Below are 22,663 nucleotides of genomic sequence, written 5' to 3' on the forward strand. Positions count from 1 at the left end.
ATAACACTCTATCATTCAATTGATATTTTCCTAGTATTTACTGTTTAGAAAAAAAAATAGCCACAAAAATATTGGGTACTGTACTAATTAAAAGAGCAAAAGATCTTTTGAAAACTAAATAGATGAGATGATAAAGCAGGGTCCACCACAAAGATTATACAGAATACTGTATGTGTTGAGGTTCAAACAGCTGCTCAGTTGAATTGGTCCTTCTCTTTTCCCATCCGCAGCATTACAACCACAGGTGTGAATGAAACATAGGGGCACGAACTTATAGGAAAATTGCAATCCTACCGATACTGTGAACAATAAATTGCAATTCCATCCACTGAAGCCCTTCATGTGGTCTTTTTAAAAAATGGTTCATGCTTTGTATTGTTTTCCTGCCCAATCCCATCCCACCAGCACCTCCAACAAAACACTTCCCTGCTCCAGAAGCCAGATGTTGCTGGGTGGTGCCACCAGATACAAGGAAGACAGTCTATGATGAAACTTATGTTTTAGAACGTTTTCATTGCTGTTCTTTAAAAAAAAGATATAAACTCTTGGTTGAAAGCAGAATAAAGTTCCACTATAAATAAGCAAGCAAGCAAGCAAGCAAGGCTTACTTGTTTATCATTTATTTAAAAGCCAGCAGGTGGCAGCTAAGGGCAACGAAATGTGAATTTTCTTTGGTTCTCTCCCCTCTCCCTTTCCTCATGTTTCGGGGCAATGCCAAAGGCATAATCCCTTTTGATGCATAAACTAGAAATTCTAAATAGAGCTTTGAGGGATTAAATGTTTTGAGAATCATGATGTGCACAGTAAAAATAATATCCCCGCTGGTTAAAAACCTTGTGGCTAGTATTTTTAATGGAGAAAAACCCATTCACGTAGCATCAAACAATGTGATGAATGTATTGTATAGCAACCAAAAATCTCACTGTTGCCTTGCTTTTGCAGTCTAGAGTAGCCCTAGCTGCTGTCTCTGGTTTCCTTTATTCATTCTCCCCAACACACACACCGGCTTCTCTGGTCACCATTTTCTGGCCCTTCCCAGATCTCTTTCAAACACTTGATGGGTTCCTTACTTTCATTTGCACTGGAGGCTGCTTGCAGCTTGGACTAGGATTGTGTCAGTCCCAACACAGATTGGGAGGGACTGTAGGATGTCCCACATCAAAAAAAGGGTTGTGTTTTAAATCAGTCTTAAAAAGATTCTTCTGTTCATCACTGTCATGTCATCTCATCCCAGGACTTTGTGCAGATACCTATCAACATCCTCAGTTTCTCTCCACACAGTTTCTTCCATACAGCTTTTTATAACTTTTTGTTTAATCAATGGGACAAGATTTGGAGATTTCAAAAGCTTGTATGCATTTTGCAAGCTTTTGGTTGGCCTAATAAAAGCATTACAACAAAATATATTTTGTAATTTGTCTTCTGAACATACAAGAAAACTTAGAATCAAGGGATCTAAATGCTAAATCTGGGATTCTATACCCACCTCAATGTGGGATTAAGCCCTGTTGAACTCAGTGAGGCTTGGATTCAGTTAATTTAATCCCATTAAATATACTCTAAATTTATTCCTTTTTAAAGTGTATGGAACAATGCCTCATCCACGAAAACTTTGGGATGGTCTCTACAGAACTGTATAGGGCTGTGCTGTGAAGCAATGTATGATATGTACATTTCAGTTACACATACACACACATATACACATTCAATTTGCTTTAACAATGCAATCCTATGTCTAACATTTTCAGTAGGGTTTCTGCTGGCAAAGGAGAAGCAAGAAGAGAGTAGCATTTGCTCCTCTTCCTCCTTTGGAAGACCATTTCATTTAGAACATATCCGAGGCTGGTCAAAAGGTAACCCTGTGTCGGGACCTTGGTGGATGTCTGGTGGCAGTGGCGGCTTTGAATCCTGTAGATGTAGATGGAAAGCTATGATTGCTCTATCAGTGCTCTGCTTCTCTTTCTCCTCTTTCCCCCTCTTCTTATGGCAAAGACAATGACAGAAAGCAGGGTCTAAGATTGATTTCCTCTGTAAGATCAGCGCTCTGTCTCTGACTTCAAAAGGGGAACTCTGAGCTATTTCTATGGCCCTTGGGAAGGATTGCACTGGTCATATTCTTGAACAATGATATGAAAAGCACTTTTCCATCTTCATATTATACACAGCTTTCAATGTATTCTATTTGATTTTCAGAGAAGAGGATGAGTAAAGATCTCCAAATCTGCCTCAGAGCTTCTAAAACATTCAGAATGTCCAGGAGACAGTCATGACAAAATCTCTTTCCACATGTCTGCAAACAGCCTTGGTGACCTAAAAGATTACTACCCTTCCCCTTTGCAGCTTGTTTCACTTCATTTTTACTTGCAGAAGCCTACTTCATTTCAGGTTTCAGTTTCTGAAGGCTTATTTTCTGCTTTGCAACTGTCATGTTCCACTTGTTTCACCAAGTAAAGGCTCACACTACATGGCGCTCAGCTGCCACCAGTTAATTACATCAACTTTGTTCACTATTAATGACAGAGGTCCAGGCAACGTATCATTTAAGAACCAAGCAGAAATTATTTATTGTTACAAGTACAATGTTGCCTTGCTTGACAACATTAATTCGTTCCAGCGAAATCGCTGTAGAGCGAAAACGTCGTCAAACGAAATAACAAAACCCATTGAAATGCATTAAAAACCGGTTAATGCATTCCAATAAGTGAAATACCTAATCGTCCAGCGAAGATCCTCCATACGGCGGCCATTTTCGGGTGCCTGTCTTGCGAAAAATGCCATTTTGAGCAGCCGGTGGCCATTTTGAAAACCCAACGATCAGCTGTTTTGATCATCGTAATGCAAAGAATCAGTTCCCGAAGCAGGGAACCGATCATCGCAAAGCCAAAAAACCCCCATAAAAACATAATTTTGTGATCGCAAAAACATCGTCGTGAAGCGGATTCGTCAATCGTTAAGTGGGGCACGACTGTATAAAAGTTCAGTCAGTGTCATTAACTCTCAACTAAACAACCTTCTCTCTTCACTCTCAACCGCCTACTCTTTCTTTCCCTCCTTTTCTTCACCCCACTTAACTCCGCCCCTCACCAACTACTATTGGTACATGCACATTTCAACATAAATATTAATGAGCAGGGTGAACACTACAGCAACCAAAAATATTATCACTTAGTCATCTCTGAGTTTTCTCTTAAGGCTTTTCATCCTATTACTTGCTTCATAAAACTTTGGGGATTTTTCTCAGACTGTCATAATCCTTGATATATAATGGCTGAAACCCAGTAGTAAGTCACAACTAGAGTAGGCCCACTGAATCAATTGGGATTTAATGTGTGAACTTCTATGAAAGCTCCAGTGATTCAACATCTCTATGCCAGTTGCAACTTACTACTGGATTTCAGTCATTTAGTTCTTCTGGACACAATCCTTTGGAACGTTATGCTGGAGTAGGCAACCTATGGCGTTCCTGTATACATTTCTCATAATTCCTCACCAGTCCTTGGAAGCAGTTAGGAACTAGTGACAAAGTTACCATAGTTTGCTACATAAATGTGTAGCAAAGTTACATTTCAAAACTAATACAAGTACTGTAGTAGTAAAGTTATTTTATGGTACAATGAACAATACTGTACAGTGGTGCCTCGCATAACGTTCGCTTCGTTTAACTTTTTTTCGCTTAATGTTTATTTTTTCAGAGTCAGATTGTGCTTCGTATAACGTTCTTCCCTATGGGCGATTTTCACATAGCGATTTTGGGACCATGCTTCGCTTAACGTTTTTTGTTTTAGGTCCCCTGCTTCACTTAACGATGTTCATTTTTTCAATTACAAAAGTGTCTTAACATGTTGAAAAACAGTTTTAAATGCTTGGAATCATTAGTGCACCTTCTAAAATGTGTGCATACTTAATTTGGCGTTGATCTGACTTTTCGTTAATTTTTTGTGAATTTTTTTCTCCCCCATAGGAAACAATGGAGCTGTCAGATTTTTAAAGCTGTCAAAAGTTGGGGGGAAAAATTCACCATAAATTAACGAAAAGTCAGATCAAAGCCAAATTAACTTTTGCATCCGTTTTAGAGGGTGCAGAAGCTAATCCAAGCATTTAAAACCATTTTTGACCCTTTTATGACACACTTAAATTTGCAAAAATTGACTTCGCAAAGCCATTGAAATGTATTGAGTCGGCTTCAATACATTCCAATGGAGGAAACATTGTATCGTTTAACGATGTTTCCTATGGGTTTTTTCGCTTAAGGACGGCAATCCGTGCCTATTGGAACGGATTAACCGGTTTCCAATGCATACCTATGGAAAATGGTGTTTCGCATAAAGTTTTTTTCGCATAAGTTTTTTTTTTTGGAACCAATTAAAAACGTTATGCGAGGCACCACTGTACGTATTTACATTCAAACTACATATAAAGTGTTTTTAAAGCCTTTGAGAATACATTTTTTGTAATTCACTGACAGGTATTTTTCAAATGTTTAAGTCATTTAGCTCCTCAAGTATTTTGTTTTCCTTTTCCTATTTTTTGAAGTTTATTTCAAGGTGCAATATCAGAATTCGCCACAAGAGGGAAGAGGAGGCTATTTATTTGTGTTTTTTATAGATATTTTCAAGACAGTAGCCCTGTTAGGATGCAATCAAAGATCAATTTGTCTTATTTTCTAGCCCCCACCATAGTATTTTGGTAATCACAAATCAACCCAACCCTTATCCAGGTCTACTCAGACCTTTATAATACCTTTTAGGATCCTGGCTGGGACTACTTTCTTCTTCTTCTTCTTCTTTTTTTTTTTTTTTAGTGTTGGTAACATTTCTCTGTTTGGGTTCAATTCTGATATGTGATTGTTGTTACTGAACCCAAATGGATATTGCACTTAGCTGTCACTTCCCTTTGTTGAGCTGATTTAGGATCTAATCATCACACAGATGGAAACTAAAAGGATGCAACTTATTAATAAACTTGAAATAAAACCCATTTTCCTCCACCCCTGTGAAGAGGAAGACAGAAAAGGATGCAGAGTTTTTTTCTTGTTTTTTTTTCCCTTTAAAACCCAGCGCTGAATAAATTAAACATTTTAACTTTTCCCACTTCCCCACAGAGTAAGAGATGGGAGGGAACATTGAAGGACATGTTCTTTGTTCTTTTTTCCCCTTTTCCTTTAAAGGGAGGAACGGGTTAAACAGAGTGACTTGAGGATTGATGTGGTTTCCTGCCCTGAAATCACCTGATCCTTCTGTGAATGCAGGGATTGTCCTAAGTGACATGTTGTTGTTGTTTAGTCATTAAGTCGTGTCCAACTCTTTGTGACCCCATGGACCAGAGCACTCCAGGCCCTCCTGTCTTCCACTGCCTCCCAGAGTTGTGTTAAATTCATATTGGTTGCTTCAATGACACTGTCCAACCATCTTATCATCTGTTGTCCCTTTCTCCTCTTGCCTTCACACTTTCCCAACATCAGGGTCTCTTCCAGGGAGTCTTCTCTTTTCATGAGATGGCCAAAGTATCTGAGCCTCAGCTTCAGGATCTGTCCTTCCAGTGAGCACTCAGGGTTGATTTCCTTCGAAATAGATAGGTTTGTTCTCCTTGCAGTCCAGGGGACTCTCAAGAGTCTCATCCAGCACCACAATACAAAAGCATCAATTCTTCGGCGGTCAGATTTCTTTATGGTCCAGCTCTCCCTTTCATACATCACTACAGGAAAAACCATAGCTTTGACTATGTGGACCTTTGTCAGCAAGGTGATGTGTCTGTTTTTTTAAGATGCTGTCTAGGTTTTTCATCGCTTTCCTTCCAAGAAGCAGGCATCTTTTAAGTTCATGGCTGCTGTCCCCATCTGCAGTGATCACGAGCCCAAGAAAGTAAAATCTGTCACTGTCTCCATATCTTCCCCTTCTATTTGCCAGGACGTGATGGGGCCAGTGGTCATGATCTTAGTTTTTGTGATGTTGAGCTTCAGACCATTTTTGCACCCTCCTCTTTCACCCTCATTACAAGGTTCCCTAATTCCTCCTCACTTTCTGCCGCCAGAGTGGTATCATCTGCATATCGGAGGTTATTGATATTTCTTCTGGCAATCTTAATTCCGGCTTGGGATTCCTCCAGTCCTGCCTTTCGCATGATGTATACTGCATATAGGTTGAATAAGCAGGGAGACAATATACAGCCTTGTCGTACTCCTTTCCCAATTTTGATTCCCATAGCGCACCTCCAAGTGTTCCTGTTTAGTCTGATCCAGCCCAGGACAAAGTGGCTGTCTAGTCACACTCTTAGTTTGTTTCAGCATGGGTACTTAAAACAAAGTAGCTAAAGTCTTGTAGCACCATTGAAATTGAGTTCTGGTGGATTGCAGGATGTTCCTTTAGACAAATGGAATTCTTATTTCAACCATAGTGTACATGATTGTGAGATGGGAGACAAAAAGACATGGATAAAAACAGATGACAACTTCGGCTGTGTTGATTACATAAACATCCTGTCAATAGGTTGGGTAACACTATATATTTGTAGGCTAATACATGAATTCTGCTCTTCGGAAAGAATTCATTGTTCATTTTAGTTGTGCATTTTAAGAAGTGACCGCTAATCTACAAAACTCCATAATAAAATGAACCCATTATTCTTAACAGTCTCTCTCTCTCTCTCTCTCTCTCTCTCTCTCTCTCTCGTGTGTGTGTGTGTGTGTGTGTGTGTGTGTGTGTGTGTGTGTGTGTGTGTGTGTGTGTGTTTGCCATCATTGTTTTTCTTATGTATTCTCTGGAGTTTTGAGAGCCACAATTCAGCATATTGTGACATGCAACTCAGCAAACCACTTTCATTGAATTGTAAACCAAACAAACCTGGCTGATGTACTGCAAAGGGTAATACAGCTGTCCTTTAACTGGGAGAAAATAAATAAATAGATAAATAAAACTCCCTTAAAACCCACATTATACTAAATTCACTTCTGCCCATGGTGGGGGTTTTAAGCCCAGTTCAAGCTGAACTGTCATACCTTCCCCACCCCTTCAATTGATCCTTTTGTATCACTGTTTATTTGGGTCCCTGAAGGTAGAATCCAACCTGAATTAAAAACAAACAAACAAACACCCATTCCAGGCTCTTTTATTTAACAGCTGATACAGTGGAACAAAACCCTTTCTTGGGACAATATGTGCCAAACTATTGTGACCCATACACAACACTGGGAATATCTTGCCCTGCTCTAATGGATGTCTCTCTTTATTTCTTTATACAAGCTATTTATATCCTCCAGAAGAACCCAAGACAGCTTTAGTATTAAAAACAAACAGGATTTAGAGCTAAAAACAATACATTATTACAATATTAAAAACAATTAAACTGATATAATATTGAAACTAGTAATTAAAAACATTTTTCCAATTAAGTATTTTCTCAGATTGGCAGATGCTTACCCTCTCATCATAGGGTTTTCTAGAAAATAAAACTTCAGCTGTGGTTTACCACTGCCTTCTGCTGCACAAAAGTTGAGAGACACTGATGTTGTCTGAGGAAAAATCCTCTTCCAGCATCTCCAGTGGTTCTGGTTTCGAAAAAAGATTCTACTGGTAAGATCCTTGATGAGATAAGGTTCTGTGTTGATTACAGGAAGTTAAACAGTGTTACTGTTTCAGATCCTTATCCATTGCCTAGAATGGATCATTTAATTGAAAAATTGGCCAAGGCAAATTTTATCAGCATAATTGACTTAAAGAATGCTTACTGGCAGCTTGATTTAGCCGAAAATTCACGAGATAAGACCACTTTTATCACTCATGTAGGCACTTTTAGATTCAAAAGGCTACCATTTGGATTGAAAAACGCAGGAGCATCATTTCAGAGAATGATAGATAAAGTTTTAAAAGGTCTACCTTTTGCTAGTGCTTATCTTGATGATGTTGCTATTTTCAGTTCTGATTTTGACTCTCATATGTCTCATGTTGAAACTGTGTTGTCTAGAATTCATCAAGCTGGACTTACTGTCAAAGCTAGCAAATGTCAATGGATGAAAGGGAAGGTCACGTATTTGGGTCATTTGGTTGGTCAAGGTGAGATTCATACTCTGCAAGCCAAAGTTCAAGCTATCAACGATTGGCTATTCCAAAAACTAAGAAGCAAGTGCGTTCATTTTTAGGTGTAGTTGGCTATTACAGGAAATTCATCCCTGATTTCAGTGAATTGGCTACACCTCTGACAGAGCTAACTAAGAAGAGACAGCCTGTCAAAGTTAATTGGACCCCCGAGTGCCAAGGGGCTTTTGAAGCCTTAAAAGCGAAGATTATTCATGCCCCTATACTGAAATCACCTGATTTTGATAAGCCTTTCATTTTGCAAACCGATGCTTCAGAATTTGGATTAGGAGCTATTTTGTTACAGCAAGGGGAGGATGGGAACCTATATCCTATCTCATACTTCTCTAGAAAGCTCTTGGAAAGAGAGAGACATTATGCAATCCTTGAAAAAGAGGCTCTTTCTATATATTGGTCTCTTAATCTTTTAAGACCTTATTTATGGGGGCGTAAATTTACACTCCAAACTGATCATAGAGCCTTAGTCTGGTTGCAAAAGATGAAGTCTCAGAACCAAAAATTGTTAAGATGGAGTTTAGCATTACAGGATTTTGATTTTGAAGTTCAACATATACCTGGGAAGCTAAATGTGGTGGCAGATGGACTTTCCAGGATGTACTGCGAAGATCCAGATGTTCCTGACCGCTAAAGAAGATGGAAGATGGTTGGAGTAGTTACTGTGGTTAATAAACTAACATGCTTGTTTCCTTTTTGTATATCTGAATGGTGTGCCAAAAGATTGTATTGCTGTTATTGTTTGTTATAATCCATATATAATCACTTACTTTTAGTTGTTTTATCAATTTACTTCAAATTAGCTCAGAATAACTGTTCTGAATTTAGAAGAAATTTAGCGGGGGTGTGTGATGAAGTGAATTTTTCTAATTAGAGATGGGTTATGTAGTCATGTCTTAACCATAGAGAAATCCATTTTGAGTCTGACACAGGCTAAGTTCTGGAAAATTACTAGTAGTTATTTTCAGCTTCATGTCGCTAACCTTATCGCTGCAGCTGGAGTGAAAAACACAGCAGAGTCAAAATATCTCTAACCTGAAGTATAAACAATTCTTTGGTGTTGGTGGGAAAGTAGGGCGTACCCTATGCTAATTCTTTCCTTCGTGATTGGTCGAATATGTCAGGAAGGGGCAGGTTGGAGAAATTTACAAGAGGTTGAAAAAAAGGAACTCCGGGAGAGAGAGAAGAAGAGAGTTTTGGGTATCTGAAAAACATGGCGTTGAATATCTTTGATTCAGACGAAGGAACCTGATTTAACAATATGGACTGCGTAAGAATATCGTTTGTTTTCCTTAGTTTATAGTTTAGATTTTGTTTTGTTCAATAGTTAATTTTTATAGAAGGTGCTGAAACGTTATGCTGTTGCTTAGTAATGAAACTGTAGAGAAATGTTTTCTTTGTTCACTTAAATAAACTCATGTTGTTTAATAATTGGCCTTTCTAGTCCTTTGAACAGAACAGTTTCCCTATAGATAATGAATTTGGCCTTACATTACCAAGATTGAGTCATTGAACAGTAAAGATATAGTATTAAGTGGTTTCTTTTTAGTAAAATCGAAACAGCCTTAAATGCAGGTTCTCCAAGAGTTCATGTCCCGGAACTGTGTTTGACTCAAGCAGTTAACTTAAATCGGGAGTGAAGGAAGCCTGGATTTTCCTGTTTCGTGGTTTTTGATCTCATTTATGGGACCAATTACTGACAGCTTTCAGGTACTGCTGTTGCCCAGTACCTGCCCTCCAGATGTTTCTTCACCCCCACCACTATTGGAACTATACATTCTCTTCTGTTATTCCAGCTGTTACAGTTGAAAAGGGTGGATGCATCTTAGTCTAGTGCAGTTGTTCTAAACCTTGGGTTCCTCAGGTGTATTTGAACTGCAACTCCCAGAAACCCCAGCCAGCACAGCTGGTGGTGAAGTCCAAAAACACCTGAGTAACCCAAGGTTAAGAACCACTGGTCTAGTGCATCAGCTGTGATTGTTCCACCTTGGGTGACTCTGCTAGGAGTCTGGGTTCAACATGAAATCTAGCCTTCTGATGGCATTGCTCTAGGTTCCTCTGACACACACAAACCCCTTCATCACGTTAAGGGGTGCATCCAAGAAGCTGAAGAAAAAAAAGGAATACCAAATATAGATGGATTGGCTCAGTTAAGGAAGCAACAACCTTGAATTTACAAGAGCTGAGCAGGGCGAAGACAGGATATTTTGGAAGTCACTGATTCATAGGGTTGTCATAAGCTGGAGGTAACATGATGACACATAACAACTGGAATGCTGGTAGCCCCCAAACCCCTGCAATGAACAGATAGGCAGGGTATAAATGGAATAAATAAATAAATAAATTAACAGTATCATTGTTTTTGTTAAGTATTTCTGCTTTCAGGAACTTCAGGATCTGTTGCTGAGCTCCTTATTTCTGGAGACCTCAGTCTCTTGTGGATTCTTCCTTCTAAGGTTATGGATTCTCATTTGATGAAGAATCTTCTAGCAGTTCTACAGCCTGTATCGCAATCAAACTTCAAGAAAGTTACTTTTTTTTTTTTGAACTACTGCTCTCAGAATCCTCCATTCTGCATAGCCATTGCTGGTAGCAGGTAGTCCGAAAACCGCAGTCCAAAACATTAACTTTTCTGAAGCTTAACCCAGTGATTTATATGTTTATTCTAGTTAATTGAGCAATTCCTCCCCTTGTGCAAAGCCGAAAATTGGTTCTGTGATTATAAACCCATATACAATCACACAATATTGGTTCATCTGATTATGGATATTGACTTTCTTTAGAGATTTTCTGCCTTTTCATCTGTGTTTTATCATTCAGAGTAATAATGAACTCTTTTTTTTTTCATTTTTCCGCGTGGGCCTGAAGAGATTATTTTACATTTTTGTGCTTAGATTTCAGATGCAGCTAAGCAACCCTTTAACTACATTAAAATGCCTAGTACTGCAGCCACATTTAATGAAATGGCTTCAAATCATCTCAGATCCCTGGCATTTTCAAGTATTTTAGGTAAACATTAATAAACATAGTTTGTATTATACTGGAACTAATTATATAAAAAAGTCTTATGCAAAAAATGTCATTGCACTTCTGAACAAACAATAATAATGCTTTCATTGACAGCCCCTCCAAGCTGTTTGCTAGGGATGTGTTGACATAATTGCTCCAAAACAGAAATTTTAAGTGGAGATTGCTTCCAGAATGAATTTATTGACTTGTATAATTTTCGCAGCCAGTAGGAAACACAGTCTATGTCTGTCTTTATTTTGTTTTCCAAACAACAAGATGAACTGCTGCTTGTCTAGTACAATTATCACAATAATGGAATAAAATTACGGCTGATGGAAATATTTCAGAAGTTTCTGTTTTATTAAGTAATTTTTATTTAAAAGAAGAGCAAAGTGTGCTGCTTATATAACACTCCATAATGTTTAAAGCACTTTCTGGGTGGTTTACAATTTAGTATTGCAGGCTACACATTGCCCTACCCCTACACATTGCCCCCCCAAGAAAGCTGAGTACTCAATTAACTGACCTCAGAAGGATGGAAGGCTGAGTGAACCTCAAGTCAGCTACCTGGGATTGAACCTGGGTCATGCTCAGAGTTTTGGCTGCAATACTGCAGTTTAACCACTGCACCACAAGGCTCCTCCTTAGAATGTTAAAATGCCGTGTTTGTTCTAATATAGTGCAATGTGTTGGACAAAAGTTAGAAACAAAGTAATGTTAGAAGAGGAAAACAATGTCCTAGTGAATTGTTGCCCCCCCCCCCTTTAATAAAACTCATGGAGCTTTCATTGTGGTTCCTAGGCATTCTGCTGCCTGGTCAACTGGAAACCTGTGTGTCAGATTCCCCCTTCTCTAGTTCCGAAATAGATGTCCACAAGTGCAATGTCATTTACACTAGCAGAACGGCACCACAAGATGCTGGATATTGATTCCAAAATGTGGACCACTAATTATCAGAAAAACAGACTAGATATGAGACCAGATAATTCTGACTGCACTGTGTAATCTTTCCCGTACCTCAAGCCTTAGCCATTTGCATTTGCCCCATTTGTGGGAATGAGATTTTTCATAGAGATCTGGAAAAGCACTAACAACTGCATGGGCACAGACAAGGATCCGGCTGGAATGTCTACAACAGGACATAGGGTGGGTCAGGCATTGGTCTTGTTCCTGTGTCAATGGGATGTGCACTGGTCTATGCCAGTCAATGAGACTTGTTATTAGTAAATGTTCATTGAGCAGAGCTGCTAAGTAGCGGCACAGAACATTGCAGTTCTCATTGACTGATTGATCTATGGCCTTTTTTATTTTTATTTTTCACTGTTCCAGGTTTGGCTGCCCTAGATTCAACTTGAAGGTAGCTTCCATCAGCTTTACCCTTCTGAAAGTGACAGATGACCGTTTCTTCCAAATAAAGTTTCTTTAGAAACTGAGTGAGCACAATCCTGCAGGACTGCAAAATGGTGCTCATATCCTGAACATTATTTAGAAGGCAAAGGCGAAAGCTTACAGCATTCTCCCTTGGAAATCTGCAACTTCAGAATACATTGTGGAACATTAGGCTCCTCAGTTATGGAATTCCCTTCCTGTAACCTGCCCAGAGAAGTGGTTGCACTATTGAGGTAGTATATGAAAACTTTCAAACAAACAATCAAATAAACACAATGTTGAAAAGTTATGCATAGCATGCACAAACCATGAAAAAGTAATTTTCATCATCTCCTGGCATTGCCTATATGATTTACATTGCCCTGGATAGTGGTGCTTGTAATGTGAATAAGGGCCACAAGGTGGCAGCTTGACCAATCATTTAAGAACTTTAGTAGGCCAACAGGTAGCCAACGTTTGCATCTTACCTCACAGGAAGCTGAAGCAGACATGCAAGTGGGTTACGGACATGACCTTTTCAGTTAATCAAAACTAAAGGATATTCTAGCTTTATTCCTCCTCACCTCTCTGGATAAGTAGTGAAAGTAACTGCTGTAGATAGATAGATAGATAGATAGATAGATAGATAGATAGATAGATAGATAGATAGATAGATAGATAGATAGATAGATAGATAGATAGATAGATAGATAGATAGATATAGCAGTTATGCACTTTTTAGAAAAAGAAAGATAGAAAGAGGTAGTGTCCAGCTAATTAATGATTTATGGAACCAATTATACAGACTTGGCTTCTTTTATTATCATTATTTATTTTATTTATATCCCGCCTATCTAGTCAACTCGGACCACTCTAGGCGGCTAACAGTCAGCAAATAATAAAAATAAACATATATAAAACAACATAAATAGTAAAAAGCTTACAAAGATAGGAAACCAGTGAAGAAGGAAAGAAGAGGAACATCAGGAATTGTCTGGTGGGAAGGCCTGCCGGAACATCCATGTCTTCAATTGATTCTTAAAGATACCCAGCGAGGGAGCTCCACGAATCCCAGGAGGTAGATTGTTCCAGAGGCGAGAAGCCACCGCCGAGAAGGCCCGATTTTAATAACTCATCATCTTGCAGTGATAAGATTATGATGCTAGCAGCAAAGAGAAGAATTCTGCTGTATTTTATTTCTTCTTGCTTTTCCACACACATATTAAGTGAATTAAGTATATATTATTTATTTTATTTATTTAAAATATTTTACCTCACCTTTCTCCTTAAAAAGGACCCAAAGGGGCTTACTTATTAGATGTTAGTAGCACTTGAAAAAATAAAGAGAACAAATGGCAATACAATTGCACTCAGTTTGTAATGTTGGAATGTATTCTGAAACGTGCTGTCTTGCTCTGAAAATCATTTTATACTCGTAATCTGAATTGAGGATTTTATTAGTTTATATGTGGATTTTGCACCAACTTGGTCTACTTTTATCAAATCATACACCATCAGTGTTTGCTGCTGCATGCTTTGAGATCTACTATATTAACCCATTCTTCTCTAACCTCACTGGGGATGCTGGAAGTCATAGTCTGACGCACTGGTTCTTAACCTTGGGTTACTCAGGAGTTTTGGACTGCAACTCCTAGAAGCCTTCACTACCAGCTGTCCTGACTGGGGTTTCTGGGAGTTGCAGTTCAAAAGCATTCGAGTAACAAAGGTTAAGAACCACTGGTCTGACACATGCAGAAGGCATCACGTTGGGAAAAGACAGTTTAATCTGATATTCTCAATGAGACTGTAGTTCGTTATCTAGATATTTTGTAAAAAAAAAAAACAGAAATGTAGTCAGCAAAACATGCTTCAGCATGACAGCGAAAAAGATCCCAAACAGAGTTGGCACGAGGACACAGCCCTGTTTCACTCGGCTTCGGATGTCAAAGGGATCTGATGTTGAGCCATCACAAACTACAGTGTCCTTCATTTCCTTATGAAAGGACCTGATGGTGTTAAGGAGTCAAGATAAACACCCAGTCTTGGGAAGTATTTTAAAAAGGCCGTTCCTGCTAACCAAGTCAACAGCCTTTTTCAGATCTATGAAGGCCACAAAGAGTGGTTGTCATTCTCTATATTTCTCCTGCAACTGTCTCAGGGAAAATACCATGTCAGTGGTGGATCGCTTAGCTCTCAATCCACACTGTGATTCTGGATAGACTCTGTCTGCAAGCACCTGGAGCCTTTTCAGCACAACATGGGCAAGCAGCTTTCCTACAGTGCTGAGAAGAGAGATGCCACAGTAGTTATTGCAGTTGCCCCTGTTGCCTTTGTTCTTGTACAATGTGACAATGTTTGCTTCCTTCATGTCCTGTGGTACTCCACCTTCCCTCCAGCAAAGACAAAAGATTTCATACAGCTCAGTGGTGATGATCTCTTTACAGCACTTCAGCACTTCAACAAGGATGTTATCTTTCCCAGGTGCCTTGCCGGAGGCGAGGGTATCCAAGGTTGCTTTTATTTCTGCTAAAGTTGGTTTGCTGTCCAACTCTTCCAAGGACTCAATGTTATTTAATGCCTCTTAGTTACTACATTCTCTCTGGAATATAGCTCAGAGAAGTGCTGCACCCAGTGTTTCATTTGCTGTGCTCAGTCCTGGATGATCACACCTGTAGCAGACTTCAAAGGTGCAGATTTCTTCTATATCTAAAGCCTGCTTGATACCATCATACATTCCCTTGATGTTACCTGTGTCCACTGCTATCTGTATCTGAGAGCAGAGCTGAAGCCAATAATCATTAGAATATCTCCTGGCAGTCTGTTGGACTTTGCTACGAGCAACTCAAAGAACCTGCAAGTTGTATTCACTAGGACAGGCTTTGGATGCTACTTCTTGGGCTCCATGATCACTTCTTGGGCTCCATGATCACTGCAGATGGTGACAGCAGCCACGAAATTAAAAGACACCTTCTTCTTGGGAGGGAAGCGATGACAAACCTCAACAGCATCTTAAAAAGTAGAGACATCACCTTGCCAACAAAAGTCTGCATATCAAAACTATGGTTTTTCCTGTAGTGATGTATGGAAGTGAGAGCTGGACCATAAAGAAAGCTGGCCACCGAAGAATTGATGCCTTTGAATTGTGGTGCTGGAGGAGGCTCTTGAGAATCCCCTGGACTGCAAGGAGAACAAACCTATCCATTCTAAAGGAAATCAACCCTGATTGCTCACTGGAAGGACAGATCCTGAAGCTGAGGCTCCAATACTTTGGCCATCTTATGAGAAGAGAAGACTCCCTGGAAAAGATCCTGATGTTGGGAAAGTGTGAAGGCAAGAGGAGAAGGGGACGACAGAGGACAAGATGAATGGACAGTGTCATCGAAGATAACAACATGAATTTGACCAAACTCCGGGAGGCAGTGGAAGACAGGAGGGCCTGGCATGCTCTGGTCCCTTGGGTCACAAAGAGTAGAACATGACTAAATGACTAAACAACAAGAAGAGCTCTCCTCTTATCCTCGATGGCTGGCATCAACTCCTCTGAATGGCTTCAAACAAGTTGGCCGTCTTTTTGATCTTCTTGCCAAATGTGGACAAGACGGTGTTATAAACAGCATTCTTGAAATGTTCCCATCGTTTAGGTGCATTTGCACCAGCTGGGACTAAAAGAGTTTTCTCAAGCACTTGGACAAATTCCTCCGCTTGTCTTGCTGATGCCAATACGTTGTCTTCCTTCCTTTTTTGTATGATACAATATCTTTATTTGCAGTTTTACTCTACTACACACCAGGGAATGATCAATATTGCAATCAGCACCCTGGTAACTGCGTGTGACGGGAGCTCACTCTATCGCGTGGATTCGATCTTATGACTGCTGGTCTTCTGACCCTGCAGCACACAAAGGCTTCTGCGGTTTAGCCCGCAGTGACCAGCCTTTATCTCTCTCTGGATCTCATCCCAATCTCTATCTGTATCTCTATCTGACTCCTCCTTCTCCCACCAAACCTTCATATATCTGCTGATTCCGCCTCTCCAGCCCTCTCATAGGCCCATACAAATCAGCTCATGACTATGAATGACATGAGTGACATGGGGCGATCATCATCCAAACAGCCTCTCCCCTATTGAGTGGTCTGAGGCTTAATTGATCATCTCTCTACATTTATCACCATGGATGCTTGAAGAATTCTTTTTACCCTTGGCTGTACATGGTCCCGAGCACTTTCTAAACTTTCAGAGTGTGTACATCTTCACCGTAATAAAACAAAAACGCATTAAAGCACATTGAGGTCAAAGAAAAGGACTTTTTTGGTCAACTAAATGAACAGCTTTAATAAATGCACATTTAACAGTGCTGACCCAAACAGTATATTCATGACATTTCCAAGGACATTTTGAACTATGTAAGAGAAACAAATTGAAGCAATATTGCCAAGCAGAAGGTATTAACCCAGATCATTTTAGAAACTACAGTACCTAAAATCTTGCACTATTAGACTTTCAGTATTAAACAACATCTTACCGTCTCCTGCACCAAAATATTTAAACCCTGTTGAGGAATGCTTGTAATGACTTTGGCATGACTTGCAAATAGATTGAAAGTCAGTAATTAATCAAAAATGGCCTTTTTCTATGGCCTTAGATATCTGGAACCATGCCATGAGCTCAGCTTTCCAATCTGCAGGAGATATGCCATGAGATAATGGGGACAGGCAACTGAAAAAGCCCATTGGTGGAGTAGCATATACTGGAGGGAAGATGCAGGGAGGGACTGGAATGAATTATGCCATTTTTAAAAAGTTCATATTGCATTTAATTATTTTGAAGGAAGGACTCAGCTGGGCCTGGGAGAGCTGTTGGTGGACTCCAGCTTCCAACAATCTCCTTGATCAACCTCATTGGTCAAAGGGAACAAGGAATTGTAATCTAACAGCTTTTGGAGGACCTAAGATTATCTGTACTACACCCAGTCTATCAATTCCTGGCTGGTGCAAGAATGTCTGCCCCTAAATCCTTCCCCTATCTCTTTAGTGGGGTGATGCAAGACAGAGAGACTAAGTAAGAGAGATTGTACCTACAATATGCACAGTGTTGTGATCTCTGCTGTAAGGAACCTTAGAACTGCAGACCCTATGGATCATTGAGTCTAGCCCCTGTCAAGGAGGCACAGTGGGGAATCAAACTCCCAGGCTCTGAACCACTGAGCTAATGGGGATAATCATTCAAATATGGGCTCTGTAGGTATATGGGAGTACATCTAAAGTTATATATTTGGGGGTTGCTTCCCCCCCGCCCCTGATAATTTCATGTCATCAACTTTACAGACTGGAGTTTTGGTTTAGGTATAGATCGAATACTTTTACATTCTATAACGCAGGAACATTTTCTCATACTGGTTGACAACATAATCTCTACTCGTAACATGCATTCAAGATTGACATTAAAAATTAAAAGGTGGTTCCAAATAGCAAGAGTTGAATAAAATTTATGTTTTAGTTTCATCATGACAAAATGAAAAAAAATAGAAAATACTGTGTGAACAACAGCTCCCTTTAAATGTGTTTCGCCTACTACTGATTTCATTGGCAGATGACTTATCATCTACAAGGCATGTCCAGTCAAAAAGATTCCGCCCCCCAGGCTTCCATCAGTTTCAGTACCATAGACCTTGAGTACAATCTCTACCATGTTCATACAGATGTCAGTCCCTCTGAATTCAAAGGCATTTTCTTCAGCATGAGTATGTGTAAAGTTGCTGCCTTAAACATGTACCACTAACTCGCACTGAAATTAATTAAAATACATAGCTCTGGCTGGAATGCCTCCAGTTGCTACAGAGTCAGTTTTCCTAGGAATGGTGCAGGATTTGATTTCTGTTGTTTCTTCCCCAACTTTGCATTGGGAACTTCCTATCATTTCTCCCAGCAGTTTTCAACTACTCAACATCATTTTTTTTTAAATGAATGATCTCTTTCATTCTATTTTATTCCCCATATTATTTCCTATTTAGTAGTCTTAATTACATTGAAGTAATGTAATTACTTACCTTGTCTTATGGGAATAAGTACTTTTTATTGCTTATATGTGCAAAACACCAGAAAATATATCAAGTTAGAACAGGTTATTCAAGGATACCCCCTGCCATCTGTCATGACATGCTTGCTCTGGCAGTATGCTGAGGAAGGAATATATATACAGATGTACTGGACACAAGCTCTGTTTAGCTGGCAGATGGAAGATGCTTATAGGGTGGAAGATGAGAAGTGGGTAGTGGTGGACACTATGATATTATGACATCTTTAAACAGAAATGTCATATCAGAAGAGAAAAATCAATCATAAATAAGATTGCTTGGATTCTCCTTTAAAATTTATAGTTAAGAGGTTTGTATTGGTATTGACTTTCCATATTGATTTCCTCAGTCAAAATGCAGGGCTGGGCAGGATATAAATAAATAAATAAATAAATAAATAAATAAATAAATAAATAAATAAATAAATAAATAAATAAATAAATAAATAAATAAATAAATAAAACTTTGCTGCGTCCTGGCGCTAGTTTTTTTTTTCCTTGTCAAGGACTTCTCTGGCAACATAGGACACTAGACAACATAGGGAAAATAAAAGTAGCTGTTTACTTCTGCCATCATATTTTGGCAGCAAAATGGTACAAGCCCTCTTAAAGGAAGCAAAAAGGGGGAAAAAGTTTCCTTTAAGTGTGATTCTCCATCAAAAATTGGTGGTATATTTTTGGGGAAACTTTAGAGCAAAAAGAGCTTTCACAGGGGGCTGGCACACAATCACTCACTGGTCCTATGCTTTTCATGACACCATCCTGCACCAGGGGAATAATTTACACGAAGAAGTAGACTGAATGGAACTGAAAATCACAACCTGTCCTCACATTCAGGTCATTCCTTACAGTGTGTCTGAAAAGCTCGAAAGGATTTTTGGTAAACACCACATACCCGTGCACTTCAAACGCACAAACACACTAAGGCAGAGACTCATCCACACAAAAGACCAGACACAACAGGAGCAATAGAGTATATGTGGTCCAATAGAAAGAGGAGTATTCGGAGCTCTACATGGGGTTTTCCCTTTCTTACTTTTTTAAAAATTTAAATTTGGGACCCTCTAGGTACAACACAAATGGTGTGCCACAGAGCATGGCCACTCTTAGATTTACTATATCTTTCAAAAAAGGCAGATTTTGTAACTGGAATTGTTCATAGAGTCATAGAATAATGGAGTTGGAAGGGGCAAATAAGGATATTGAATAAAACAACTGCTCAAAGCAGGAATCCAAGTCAAAGTACATCTGATGGTTGGCTGTCTAATTTTCTTTTGAATGCCTCTAGCATTAGAATGCACACCCACTCCTGGGGTAATTAGTTCCATTGTTGTACTGCTCTAACAGTTAGGAAGCTCTTTCTGAAATTCAACTGAAATCAGGCTTCCTGTAACTTGAGCCCATTATTACATATCCTGAAGTCTGCAGTGATTGGGAATAGATCCTGCCTCTCCCTGTATTTGAAGTACTTCCAAGTATTTGAAATATTTCCAAGTATTTGAAGAATGCTATGATTTCTTCAGTTGTTGTTGAAATTACCAAAATTTTAAAAACATTTATCATGTTTTTATGGTGGTCTTTCATTGGGCTTGGCCAGGTCCACTCCTGTTTAACTGATGAACTGAAGGTTGTTGTTTAGTTATTAAGTCGTGTCCGACTCTTCGTGACCCCATGGACCAGAGCATGCCAGGCCCTCCTGTCTTCCACTGCCTCCCAGAGTTTGGTCAAATTCATGTTGGTAGCTTCAATGACACTGTCCAACCATCTTGTCTTCTGTCATCCCCTTCTCCTCTTGCCTTGACACTTTCCTAACATCAGGGTCATCTTGAGTATTTGAGTACTAGATCTACTTCCGGAAACCACACTTTAAGAAGGCTGACAACAAACTGGAACAAGGATGATCAGGGGACTGGAAACCAAGCCCTCTGAGGAAAGACAGAAAGAACTGGGCATGTTAAGCCTTATGAAAATACTGAGGGGAGATATGATAGCACTCATCAAATATTTCAACGATTGTCATACAGAGGAAGGGCAGGATCTGTTCTCAGTTATCACAGAGTGCAGGGCACATGCATTCAAGTTACAGGAAGCCAGATTTCAATTGAATATCAAGAAAAACATCCTTGCTGTCTTCCACTGCCTACCAGAGTTGGGTCAAATTCATGTTGGTAGCTTCAGTGATACGGTCCAAACATCTCGTCCTCTGTCGTCCCCTTCTCTTCTTGCCTTCACACTTTCCTGACATCAGGGTCTTTTCCAAGGTGTCTTCTCTTCTCATGAGATGGCCATAGTATTGGAGCCTCAGCTTCAGGATCTATCCTTCCAGTGAGCACTCAGGGTTGATTTCCTTCAAAATGGAAATCCAAGGGACTCCTCCAGCACCACAATACAAAAGTATCAATTCTTTGGCAGCCTTATTTATGGTCCATCTCTCACTTACATACATTGCTACTGGAAAAACCATAGCTTTGACTTTGCGGACTTTTGTCGGCAAGGTGATATCTCTGCTTTTTAAGATGCTGTCTAGTTTTGTCATTGCTTTCCTCCCAAGAAGCAGGCGTCTTCTAATTTCGTGGCTGCTGTCACCATCTGCAGTGATCATGGAGCCCAAGAAAGTAAAATATGTCACTGAAATTGAAGGTACATATCACCAAAGCCTCATTATGGGTGCTTTTTTGATACATTATTACAGGTAATATAAAATATTTTTAATTAACAAAAGCAACCACTGTTTCTTGTTTTCATTGTTTTAAAGGCGATGAGTGGTTTATTCCATATACATGCAACATGGAAAACACTAGCAAAACAATCAGCAAATATAAGGATGTTCACTCACCAATCTGTCTCACAACATCATAGGAATGTCTCTCTAAGGGACATTGGCCCATCTCTTCAGAACTTAATTGCCAGGGATTTTTAGAGCAGATCTTTTCATTTTTATTTCCTTAAGGAAACTTTTCCTGGCTGTATGTTTCAGCTGATCTTGCTGAACACTTTGCTAAGATGGAAATGATTTATTTGTTGTGACAGCTTTAAATATTTTACTAGACATTTGTATAAATTCATAGAGTCCTAAACTTTTACACAGTCATTTCATTGAAGCTCAACACACATTAATTGGTTGATAAAATTAATCAACAGGAAGAGACATGCCAAGTAGTAATTTATTGTAGCATATAAATAGATACCGATGAAACTTCGTTGAGTTTAACTGTTTGTCACCTAGAAGTCCAGGATATAACAGCTTGTATGCCTTTAATGAGGCAGAGCATAAGAATGCATGTGTGGCATAGCTATGAATGGTAAACAGACATCTACAACCAAATGGAGATCAATGTATTATATAGATCCAGTGTTACTGAGTGTGTTAAATACTCAAGGCAAGTATAAAAAACTGGTGGAAATTCCAATGCACAAGACCTCACAAGAGATCACCATAAATGGATGTCATGTTAGCTAATGTAACAATTTTTTTCCTTAGTATTTTGTGAAGTTCCAATTTGTTTATTCATCATTATATAACTATACATGAAGAATATAATGTTACTGAAATGACTGTTGGCCACCAATCCACCATGAACATATATCTTGTAAAACAACACAGCAGTCATGTTGACTGAAGTAGTAGAAAATCAAAGATTTCTGAATGTTGGGGAAGAGGATACCTTTTATGCACCTTTTATGCACTTTTAGCATTATTACCATGATCATCATTCTTCTTACCTCCTCCTTTATTTGCTAGCTGTGAGTCATGCAAATTTGATTAATTTTTAGTAGCAGTATAGGATTAAATATTTAGTAATTAATCTTTCGTAATTAAATTTAAGTAATTAAACACCTCCTAATTAATTTTTATCAATCTTGTGATGAAATTTGGATCACCTGAGTAACTGCTATTTATTTGACTGTTTGCAAGAATGCAGAGAGACATGCCTTGTGAAGAGATATAATGTTTACATTATTTGAGCAATCTTGTATAAAAGCAACAACAAAAAAGTTATGCAATTTTACTTTGTACAAACCATGGCTTTTTCGATGGTGCATGTACCTGTTTCAATGAATCTAGCAGGAAATGCTAATTTCAGGAGCTTTAAGCCCTTTTAGCCCATTTTGCTTTGCATTTAATAGAC

This window comes from Pogona vitticeps, chromosome 3 (assembly GCF_051106095.1).
Source record: "Pogona vitticeps strain Pit_001003342236 chromosome 3, PviZW2.1, whole genome shotgun sequence".
NCBI classification, from domain to species: Eukaryota; Metazoa; Chordata; class Lepidosauria; order Squamata; family Agamidae; genus Pogona; species Pogona vitticeps.